Below are 12,172 nucleotides of genomic sequence, written 5' to 3'. Positions count from 1 at the left end.
TCCTTCATTTCAACTTTGGTGAATCTGACAATTATGTGTCTTGGAGTTGCTCTTCTCGAGGAATATCTTTGTGGCATTCTCTGTATTTCCTGAATTTGAATGTTGGCCTGCCTTACTAGGTTGGGGAAGTTCTCCTGGATGATATCCTGAAGAGTGTTTTCCAACTTGGTTCCATTTTTCCCCTCACTTTCAGGCACACCAATCAGACGTAGATTTGGCCTTTTCACATAATCCCATATTTCTTGGAGGCTTTGTTCATTTCTTTCTCCTTTTTTTTCTCTAGACTTCTCTTCTTGCTTCATTTCCTTCATTTGATCTTCATTCGATACTCTTTCTTCCAGTTGATCGAGTCAGTTACCGAAGCTTGTGCATCTGTCACATATTTCTCGTGCCATGGTTTTTATCTCTGTCAGTTCGTTTATGGCCTTCTCTGCATTGATTATTCTAGTTATCCATTCTTCCATTGTTTTTTCAAGATTTTTAGTTTCTTTGCACTGGGTACGTAGTTCCTCCTTTAGCTCTGAGAAGTTTAATCGACTGAAACCTTCTCCTCCCAACTTGTCAAAGTTATTCTCTGCCCAGCTTTGATCCATTGCTGTTGATGAGCCGTGTTCCTTTGGAAGGGGAGATGCGCTCTGATTTTTTGTATTTCCAGCTTTTCTACCCTGATTTTCCCCCATCTTTGTGGTTTTATCTGCCTTTGGTCTTTGATGCTGGTGACGTACTGATGGGGTTTTGGTGTGGGTGTCCTTTCTGTTTGTTAGTTTTCCTTCTAACAGTCAGGACCCTCAGTTGTAGGTCTATTGGAGATTGCTTGAGGTCCACTCCAGACCCTGTTTGCCTGGGTGTCAGCAGCAGATGCTGCAGAAGGTAGAATATTGCTGAACAGCAAATACTACTGTCTGATTCTTGCTCCGGAAGTTTAGTCTCAGGGGTGTACTCCGCCGTGTGAGGTGTGAGGTGTCAATCTGCACCTAGTGGGGGATGTCTCCCAGTTAGGCTACTCAGGGGTCAGGGACCCACTTGAGCAGGCAGTCTGTCCGCTCTCAGATCTCAACCTCCGTGCTGGGAGATCCACTGCTCTCTTTAAAGCTGTCAGACAGCTGTCAGACTCCACCTAGAGATGGAGTCTACAGAGACAGACAGGCCTCCTTGAGCTGCAGTGGGCTCCACCCAGTTTGAGCTTCCTGGAGACTTTGTTTACCTACTTAAGCCTCAGCAATGGCAGGTGCCCCTCCCCCAGCCTCACTGCTGCCTTGCAGTTAGATCTCAGACTGCTGTACTAGCAATGAGGGAAGCTCCATGGGCGTGGGACTCTCCAGGCCAGGTATGGGATATAATCTCCTGGTGTGCCATTTGCCAAGACCCTTGGTAAAGTGCAGTTTTAGGGTGGGAGTTACCTGATTTTCCAGATGTTGTGTTTCTCAATTTCTCTTGGCTAAGAGAAGGGATTCTCTTCCCCCTTGTGCTTCCCAAGTGAGGCGATGCCTCGCCCTGCTTCAGCTCTCGCTGATCAGGCTGCACCTGCTGACCATCACCAAATTGTCCGGCACTCCCCAGTGAGATGAATCCGGTACCTCAGTTGAAAATGCAGAAATCACCCATCTTCTGTGTTGTTCATGCTGGGAACTGAAGGCTAGAGCTGTTCCTATTCAGCCATCTTGCCTGCCACTCCCCGAAAGCTATTTATTCTTCCCATCCTCTGCAAAAGGTGAAAAGGTTTGTGTCAGCCCTCCCTATACCATGGGATCCGTTACTATTCATAATTCAGTTTTCTTCATTTTCTTGTGACCTCAGGACTCTCTGACGGCTATAATAAAAGCTATGATTTTGTAGATTATCTGGCTTTTTCTCATTGTTAGGCTAGGGGTAACAGTCTTTTGAGTTCTTCATAGCCCAAGTGGAAAAATAACTTACTTTCTAGGGCATTGATTGAGATTAAAATCTACAGATACATTTTGGAAGAATTTCATCTACACAATACAAGCCTTTCAATCAACATATGATCTATTTTAAAATTTTTCTGAGTGGTTAACTTGTGAATAATTGTTGTTAGCATAATTGTACTAATATAACATTGCATTAATTGTTATATTAGTATTATAAATAGTACTAATGTTTTAAGTATGCACATTGACTAATGTTTGGGAAAATTACCCTTACTGACATTCTACAACTGCTCTGGAATGATGAGGTGGCAGAGGTAAGGAGCAAATTTGAACACAAGACAATAATACAGTAATAATCCCTTTCTTCTCATTTCACAGGGTGTCATATTACCTGCTCAAAGACAAATGGCTACTAGTGAGTGACAGATTATAATCCTGGTCTTATCAGTCCTCCAGTTCAGGAATCTTTCTGCTACACATTACACATGGTAATTTATGTTGTAAAGATCTCTTGGATTTTTTTCTTTTTTAAAACAAAAAATAATAATTGCACAAATTTTTCAGAACATCAGTAAGTTCATGACTTGTCAAACTTCTAGTATCTATTCTTATAGCCCAAACTTTCAACCTTGGATTTTTGCACCCAATCATCTGATAAAAAAGAAGCCTTTACTTCTATAGAGTCTTCTCATATCCATCTTTATTAGTGTTTTCATGTGAGCCTGTCATTTTATGTCACTTTGCCTCTTATATATATTTGAATTCTAGGTAGTCTTTGGGATCTTAACACTTGAAAAATTGTTATTTTTTGTATCAAAATTGGCAAAATGTCTTTAAAATTAAATAATTTGGCAAATAGTCCTTGCCATTCTCTACTTGACTTTTTTTCATTGATATATATTAGATGTGCTTTTTTGGGGATACATGTGCTAGTTGGACATATTCATATAATCAAGTTAGGGTAACTGGGATATTTACTGCCTTATTTGTCTTTTCTTTACACGAGGAACATTCAAATTATTCTCATCTAGCTATTTTGAAATGTACAATTGATTAATGTTAATTCAGTCACTCTATTGATCTATTGAACACTAGGTCTTATTTCTTCTATTTAAGCATATATTTGTATCCATTAACCAGCCTCTCTTCATCCCTCCCTTCCCTCTACTTCATTTGAAGTTACTGAAATTAGAAAACTAGGCCTAGATTTCAAGTTAACTAGTTGATCATCTTACAACTCAAGTCAATGTAGCCAATGTCATGCAGGAACCTCAATAACATGAGTTGGGAAACAGGACCCAGATATGAGGAAAAGGAAATATCAAAACTAATAATGGGGCAAAGTACCCTAGAGAAGGACAGATTCCCTGGTGAAAGGTGGTAATAGCATTGAATGAAATGAAATAAAATAGCTATAGTCTGACATTTACCCAGAGCTGCTGCTTTCTTTAAACATAGTAAATGAAAGTTTTAAGTTTTTCCAAACTTCCTTTAGATTTATGGACTTCTGATGGACTTTTCCTTGAAAAGAAGAGTTCATCAGAACAGTATACTAAAGAATTTTAGTAATTTGCCAAAATAAACAAACAGAAAAAAACAAAAACAAACAACAGTCAGGAAATAAGACTGCAATCAGGTTGTCAGACTCTTGAGTAGGGTTTAGTGAAATATAAACCCCAGGCCAAATCTGACCCGCCACTTGTTTTTGTAAGCAAAATCATATTGGACACAGCTATGTCTCTTCCATTCTCCATGTGCATCCATAGAGATATTTTAAACTGCAAATTTAATCTTATACTTGCTTACTATTTAAAACCTTCCAAAGGCTTCCTATAGCTCCAAAATCCTTTATATGACATACAAGGCTATTCAGAATATGGCCCCTGCTTACCTCTATAGACTGCACATTTCTCACTATTTCCCATCTTACACTCTGGTCATACTTTATTCTCTTGCCTGTGGGCTCTTGTACATAATCTTCTCTTTGGCTTTAACAGGATTATCCTTTCTCTTTTTGTGGTTCCAACAAGAAGCCATCATTTCCTTAAGCAGTATCCAGACACTCAAGAGTTCCATATGTTCCCATAAAACCCAGAAGATCTATTACGAACAGTGATCACGCTACTGTTTCTTTTGTTTGTGGTATACATCAGGAGTTGCTAAACTACAGCATATAAGCCATATCCAAATGCTATCTGTGTACAGTCCAGAAGCTAAGAATAGTTTTCACATTTTTATATAGTTGAAAAAACTCAAAAATTTCATGACATACAAAAATTATATGATGTTCAAATTCCATTGTCCACAGATACAATTTTACTGGAGCCCCGCTGCACTCATTTGTTTATGTATTGTCACACACTGTGAAGGTATTGTAGATACAATCATGAAAGAGAAAGCACTATCCCAGTTTTCACAGAGTTCAGTATCCACAAATCTTCCCCAATGTGTAGCTGAAAGGATACACTCAGTATCTGTGGCATGAATAACAAGTGTAAATAAGGAAGTAAAACTATTTTGCCCAGGAATCAGTTGTAATTCAGCATAAAATCCAGCCAGATTTACCAATTCCTAGCCAAGTTATCATTGCTACTAGATCAGGTCTCCTTTTCTGTGTCTGTAGAACAACATTATTCTTAGATTCTTCATAAAGTTTAAATTTCCTCCAATTTCTTCACAGTCTGGAATGTCACCTAGATTACAGGTTTGAAGATGCTGAAGTGTTCATGACAAAACTTCCCCTGTTATGCCCACAAAGAGTAAATAATGATAGAGGAGCACTTCCGCTTGAAGCTCTGCTTTAAAACAACATTTTGATAAGTTCAAGCACACCTCAAAAGCAAAGCTTATTAAAAAAATAAGTATATAAAAGCAAGCACCGTGATTAACTATATCCAGATGGGAGAAAAATGTGTTGACATTTCAGCAAGAACAGCCTTCAATTCAAGCCAAAAAAATCCTCATTTAAACTTTCTAGTCAGCCAAAATTTCCAGCTGCATGGATTCTCTTATGAACAAACAGGCCAACACACAGAATAAGGTCACTGAAGAATGTGCCAGTAATCACAAACTGTAATTAAGCGGTAATGACCCCAACCTGAAGCTTTCTTCAGGATTAATGAATACCTGAAAAGCCAGTGGCCCAAGGCGGCCCTCATTCTATCTAGAATGCCCTGGGATAAAGTGAGTGCTATAAACAAAATGTGTTTCCAGCTTATATCATCCCCTAAAGTTATCTTTTCCACTACTGTCTCAGAGTTGGATTTTTATGGCACTCATTGTGAAAAAGGTCAAGTTTAATCAAAAAAAGATAAAGGAAAAACAGCATAGAGGATTTCTTTTGGATGAGGCAGCGGGGGTTAGGATAAATTTTACTTAGAATATTTAGCTTTAATTTCCAGCTTTACTCTCCACCTCAGAAACATGAGGATAAGAATGTTTATTATACACCAGATGATGCACATAAATTTACCACTATAGTAAAAGTAAAATTAAATTACAATTATTATTGTGAAATGTGATATACAAAATGTAATCACTCAAGTTCAGAGCTCTAAAACGGAGTCAAGAAGCCATTCTAATGACTGCCTGCAATGCCTGCAACCATGCAAAAAACAAAACAAAACAAAACAATACCCAGAAACTTATTATAGAAACTTGCCTGGAACTTTTAAACTGGGCCAAACCACCAGACCACAACATCCTGGAAACAGCTGAATTTCTCTAGCACTGCAGCTCCTCAATGGCAACGACCAATGAATTATGGACCCATGTGCTATGACAGCTACCTCCACGAATGATAATTCTTTCAAAACAACTTGTGTAATTTCCCTGAGCTTTCTTTTTTTTTTTTTAATACAACAAAACAAAACAAAAAAACCCTACACTCTTCTCTCTCTTCAGAACATAATTTGGCTTCTAGCTAAATCTGTGTCTCCCAAATTACAATTCGTAAGACCCCAATAAACACCTTGTCTTACTGCTTTGCAGTCTGACTTGTCACCTCTTCTTAGCTGACATTATCAATAACTTTTAAAATCATCATTGCTATGACTTTTAATGCCTCAGCTTAACTGATTAGAAAAAGAAAACAAGATTGTTCTGTAAGTTAGGTGACCATCAAAATATGAGCCTGTATTTATTTGCTGCTTACTCTACAGCAAGCACTTAATAGATACTCTGTCTTTTCCCTTTGAGGTTTACCATCATTTCCTTTCTACAGTGAGGAATCTGCGAATCAGGATGGTTGAGTAGCTTGCTCTAGGTCATCCTAATTAATGTAAGGGTTGGAATTCAAGCCTAGGTTCCAATTACTCCAAGGCCCAAACATGAAATAACTATGCATTATGACCTTACTTTACTGATAGGAATGTTCTCTGTTCATCATTTAGAAGTGATGAAATTGATTTTTTTTTTTTTTTTTTTTTTTTTTTTTTTTTTTTTTTGAGACGGAGTCTGGCTCTGTCGCCCAGGCTGGAGTGCAGTGGTAGGATATCAGCTCACTGCAAGCTCCACCTCCCAGGTTCATGCCATCCTCCTGCCTCAGCCTCCAGAGTAGCTGGGACTACAGGCGCCTGCCACCACGCCTGGCTAATTTTTTGTATTTTTAGTGGAGATGGGGTTTCACCGTGTTTGCCAGGATGGTCTCGATCTCCTGACCTCGTGACCCACCAGCCTCAGCCTCCCAAAGTGCTGGGATTACAGGCGTGAGCTATTGCGCCCAGCCTGAAATAGATTTTTGAGGGTAAGAATATCAATAAATAAATGGAGCTGGTGATACAAAATCAAAGTCATTAACTTATTTTAAAGGGGCCCTTTGTGCATATAGGAATTATAGCTGGGAAAAGCTCAAGAGTGATGGAGATTTTAATGTAGGAGTCTGCTCTTAGTGCCGTCATCAGGACCTGGTAGTGTTTTCATCTGTTGGTATAAAATGTAGGAGCCCTGAGACAGCTATATGTTCCAAAATATGCTCCACGCTCACACTAGCTTCATCTACACCCACCATGTCTGAAATTTCTTTAATAAAGCCTAAGAGGTTTATTTTTTAAATGAGAGGCTTGAAATATGAACATGGCTTTAATAGTCCCGTTAAATTAATCCTGAGCTGAGGGAAAAACTTCTATTGGTACCTTCCTTAAAAGTAATAGTAGGAGGTTAGTTTTACAGACTGAGGAATTAAGTAATGCATTATAAAAATCTTTTATACCAATACCAAGATAAATGAGGGGAGCAGTGGAGAAGAGCCTATTTATTTGTCTGCTGCAGACAAAAATGGAAAAGATGAAAGTAAACAGATATTTAATTCTCTGTTCTCATCTTCTTGGTCCTAAGGAATATGTAAGAAGGTATTCCTTCTTCCTTAGAATAGATAGGACTGTTGACAGAGGGGACATAAAAGATGCTTTGGCTAACTAGCTGTCTGCACTGAACCTTTATTTTTAGCTATGTGTTTTTCTTCTAGGCAGGGTATATTTGGGTCTCAGATTCCCTTCTGAAGACACAAATATGACGTGTCCATCCCACCTCCTCATCACAGCTCCACTCTCTCCCAATGTTGCCCCTACTCCACCTGCGAGAAGCAGACCTATCTGATCTTACTGGTTCTTTTCTTTCAGGCCTGTGAGACCACTGTGAGCCTGACTGCTTTTGCTTATTTAGGAAGACAATCTGTGGTAACATTCAAGCAAGTGAAACAACCTTCTAGGCAAGTCTCAGATACTAAAGTAAAATTATGTTTGAACCATTGTAAGTTTAAAGCCAAAGTATACTCACTTTCTAAACTAGACATCATATGATCTCTACCACTCTTTTCCTAGGTGAGAAAATCATAAGAATATTTGGGAGGAAAATTCCTAAATTCCCTACCTTACCTTTCCTCATCTTCAAGGTTAGATCATTACAAACACAACCAGAAAAATCCCGTTTGTCCAAGAGCTACTAAATTTGGAGAATAAAGTATAGTGGATGGAGACGAAAGAGTGAAGGAACTGTGGGCATGGGTGACTACCTTTAACCACTTTGTAATAAAAAGGAAGTCTTGCAGACTTTTTCAAAGCAGAAAATTATCTCACCTTTCAAACACCAAGTTGGCCGAGTTTGCAGGACAGATGAGTGACTTAACTTTTCAATGAGTTAAGTCTGTTTCCAAACCTGATGCTGCTGTGGCAATAATGAGAGAAAGATTCTAAATAAAGGGCTACTGAATTTGATATCTTTGCTAAATTGTAAACCGTGCATAATCATCTAAGGTCTAGTCCCATCCTCTTAGTCCTAGTCCTAGTTCAGACCCATATCACTCCCAAGGGCCTGGGCTACCCTGGCACAAGAAGAGTGTTGAAGTGGGGATTGAAAAGAGAATATAGAATATAGAGAAAAAGAACCACAATGCTTCTATGCCAGCAATATTTATCCCAGTCCACTAGTTACCCAAAAGCCATTTCCCTTGGCCCACATCTAGTTAGCTATCAATTTTAGAAATTGTAAAAGATCCCAGGTGGAAATCGAGCAACAGCCTTTCTCAGGGGATTCAGTGAGTAGGAACTTTGTCATTTTTGTGTTTGTAGACAATCATTATATCCTACTTAATATACTTTTCTAAGCTACTTCTAGTTTGATGATTCCAACCAGAGGTGGAAATTTGAACCATCTGTAAAAATGTTTTTAAAATGCATATACTCTCTTCATCCCAGATCTAAGAAGTAAGAATCCTTCAGAGGAGGGGTATCCATATGTGTATTAAAAATAAACACAAATCTCCAGTGATTCCAAAGTATACACCGAGTTCAGAACCATTATTTCAGTATCCTTAGTTCTTTCTCAAAAATCTCAGCTGCTACTCTTTGAGAAGTATTAGTTTTTATTCATGTTTTATTAATAATGACTCCTGATAAAGAATATAAAACTCCACACATCCATAGGAAACAGGGCTACCACTTCCCTTATTCAATTAATGCGGCCTAAGATAGTATTTGATTCCCTTTTCAGCATTAGCAAAACCTTTCTAGGCCCCGAATCTCTTTCACTTGTTTCATTATGTGCCATTTTATGGGTCAAGGTTCTTCCATAGGTGCCCTGCATGATTTCTAAAATGATCTTCAAAGCTTACTGTGAAAACCCAGTTGATTGATATCACTTCCTATCTGCTTCCCATCTCTTCGATGTCTTCATAGCTTCTGGCCTGCCATGAGTTTTCAAGTCTGGCTATATAATTATGACTTATTCTTGTGTCTTTTCTAGGCATTAGGTTAAAAAGGAGGAAATTACAGCATCATTCCAACCTGCTGAGATCAACTGTGATTAAGATTCCAGTGTATTCACAGCATATTCCATATCTATGCTATTTGTACATTGATCAGCCTCTCATAATTCTACTTATCCATAGTATTGATTAAAATGTTGAGACCATGACATCAAGGCTATTTCAAATCAGCTAAATAATCACCTAGTACTTATGTCACTCCAAAGTGACAGACCAATAAAATGAATTTCAAGGGGAAAAAGACATCAATAACTTGGTTACTACACAAGATAAAATCACCTCATCCTCCGAGATATATCCTATTGATATGTGATGTTTTCTTCTTTGTAAAAAAAAGTCACACTAGAAAGATTTTATAGCTCTTGGAAAAAATAGATTATGAGATTGACTATCATGAACCAGTTTGTATCAGAGCCCAACTGAAAGTAAAAGTAATTTATTATTGAATTAAAATCATAATTATGCCACAGACCTTAACATCCATCCATTCATCTGTTCAACTAGTGGATATAAATATAATACTAACTGTGTACAGCACATGCACTATGCTAGGCATGGGAATACTAGAGTAATGACAAAAAAAAAAAATTCTGTTCCCTTCAGAGAGCTAATAGTCCAACAGAGAAAGATAAACATGCAAGGAGAAATAACCAAAAAAATCCTAACCTAGACAGATGAGAAGTCCTTCTACTACATCATATTCCATTATTATGGCATCATATAATAAAAGTATCTAGTGAAACTTTTAATTTCAAAATGCTTGTGGATTGAGAGGGATATAGAGAAACTAAAATTCTTTTAAGGGAGCACATCCTGAATGAAGTGGCTTGAAATCATGCTATATAAAGATATTAGCAATCACTGGAACTCTTAAGGTTAGAATGTGGCAAAGGAGGATATTCCAGTTGGTAGGGTGTTAGGGAGTTGAGCAGAGAACAATGGGTAGATGCAAGAAGAAAGCAGATGTCATCTCAAAAGAAGAAATTTCTTTATATCAAGAGTGTATTAAGATTAAATGGGGGGACATGCCCAAGATGGCCAAATAGGAACAGCTCCAGCCTCCAGCTCCCAGTGTGAACGGCACAGAAGACACGGGATTTCTGTCTTTTCAACTGAGGTACTGGGTTCATCTCACTGGGGCGTGTCGGACAGTTGGCACTGATCCGCGGGTGCAGCCCAACCAGCGAGAGCTGAAGCAGAGCGAGGCATTGCCTCACCTGGGAAGCACAAGGGGAAAGGGGATTCCTTTTCCTAGCCAAAGGAAATTGAGACACACAACACCTGGAAAATCGGCTAACTCCCACCCTAATACAGCACTTTATCAAGGGTCTTAGCAAATGGCACACCAGGAGATTATATCGAACACCTGGCCTAGAGGGTCCCATGCCCATGGAGCCTCCCTCATTGCTAGCTCAGCAGTCTGAGATCTAACTGCAAAGAGGCAGCAAGGCTGGGGGAAGGGTGCTTGCCATTGCTGAGGCTTAAGTGGGTAAACAAAACCTCCAGGAAGCTCAAATTGGGTGGAGCCTACCACAGCTCAAGGAGGCCAGCCTATCTTTGTAGACTCCTCCTCTGGGAACAGGGGATAGCTAAACAAAAAGCAGCAGAAACCTCAGCAGGGGTAAATGCCCCTGTCTGACAGCTTTGAAGAGAGCAGTGGATCTCCCAGCACGGAGGTTGAGATCTGAGAACGGACAGACTGCCTGCTCAAGTGGGTCCCTGACCCCTGAGTAGCCTAACTGGGAGACATCCCCCACTAGGTTTACACCTCACACCTCACATGGCAGGGTACACCCCTGAGACGAAACTTCCGGAGCAAGAATCAGACAGCAACACTCACTGTTCAGCAATATTCTATCTTCTGCAGCCTCCGCTGCTGATACACAGGCAAACAGGGTCTGAAGTGGACCTCAAGGAAACTCCAACAGACCTACAGTTGAGGGTCCTGAATGTTAGAAGGAAAACTAACAAACAGAAAGGACACCCACACCAAAACCCCATCAGTACATCACCAGCATCAAAGACCAAAGGCAGATAAAACCACAAAGATGGTGGAAAAGCAGTGCGGAAAAGCTGGAAATTCAAAAAATCAGAGTGGATCTCCCCCTCCAAAGGAACGCAGCTCATCGCTAGCAACAGAACAAAGCTGGATGGAGAATAACTTTGACGAGTTGAGAGAAGAAGGTTTCAGTCAATCAGACTTCTCAGAGCTAAAGGAGGAACTAGGTAACCAGCGCAAAGAAACTAAGAACCTTGAAAAAAGAATGGATGAATGGAAAACTAGAATAATCAATGCAGAGAAGACCTTAAAAGAACTGACAGAAATGAAAACCATAACACGAGAACTACGTGATAAATGCACAAGCTTCTGTAACCAACTAGACCAACTGGAAGAAAGAGTATCAGTGATTGAAAATAAAAGGAAAGAAATGAAGCCAGAAGAGAACTGTAGAGAAAAAAGAGTAAAAAGAAATGAAGAAAGCTTCCAAGAAATATGGGATTATGTGAAAAGACCAAATCTATGTCTGATTGATGTGCCTGAAAGTGACGGGGAAAATGAAACCAAGTTGGAAAACACTCTGCAAGATACCATCCAGGAGAACGTCCCCAACCTAGTAAGGCAGGCCAACATTCAAATTCAGGAAATACAGAGAATGCCACAAAGATACTGCTCGAGAAGAGCAACTCCAACACACATAATTGTCAGATTCACCAAAGTTGAAATGAAGGAAAAAATGTTAAGGGCAGACAGAGAGAAAGGCCGTGTTAGACATAAAGGGAAACCCATCAGACTAACAGCAGATCTCTTGGCAGAAACTCTCCAAGCCAGAAGAGAGTGGGGGCCACTATTCCACATTCTTAAAGAAAAGAATTTTCAACCCAGAATTTCATATCCAGCCAAACTAAGTTTCATAAGTGAAGGAGAAATAAAATCCTTTACAGATAAGCAAATGCTTAGAGATTTTGTCACCACCAGGACTGCCTTACAAGAGACCCTGAAGGAAGCCCTAAACATGGAAAG

The sequence above is a fragment of the Rhinopithecus bieti genome, unplaced genomic scaffold (assembly GCF_001698545.2).
Source record: "Rhinopithecus bieti isolate Rb0 unplaced genomic scaffold, ASM169854v2 scaffold_4514, whole genome shotgun sequence".
In the NCBI taxonomy this organism is placed as follows: Eukaryota; Metazoa; Chordata; class Mammalia; order Primates; family Cercopithecidae; genus Rhinopithecus; species Rhinopithecus bieti.
This window is presented reverse-complemented; position numbering follows the sequence as displayed.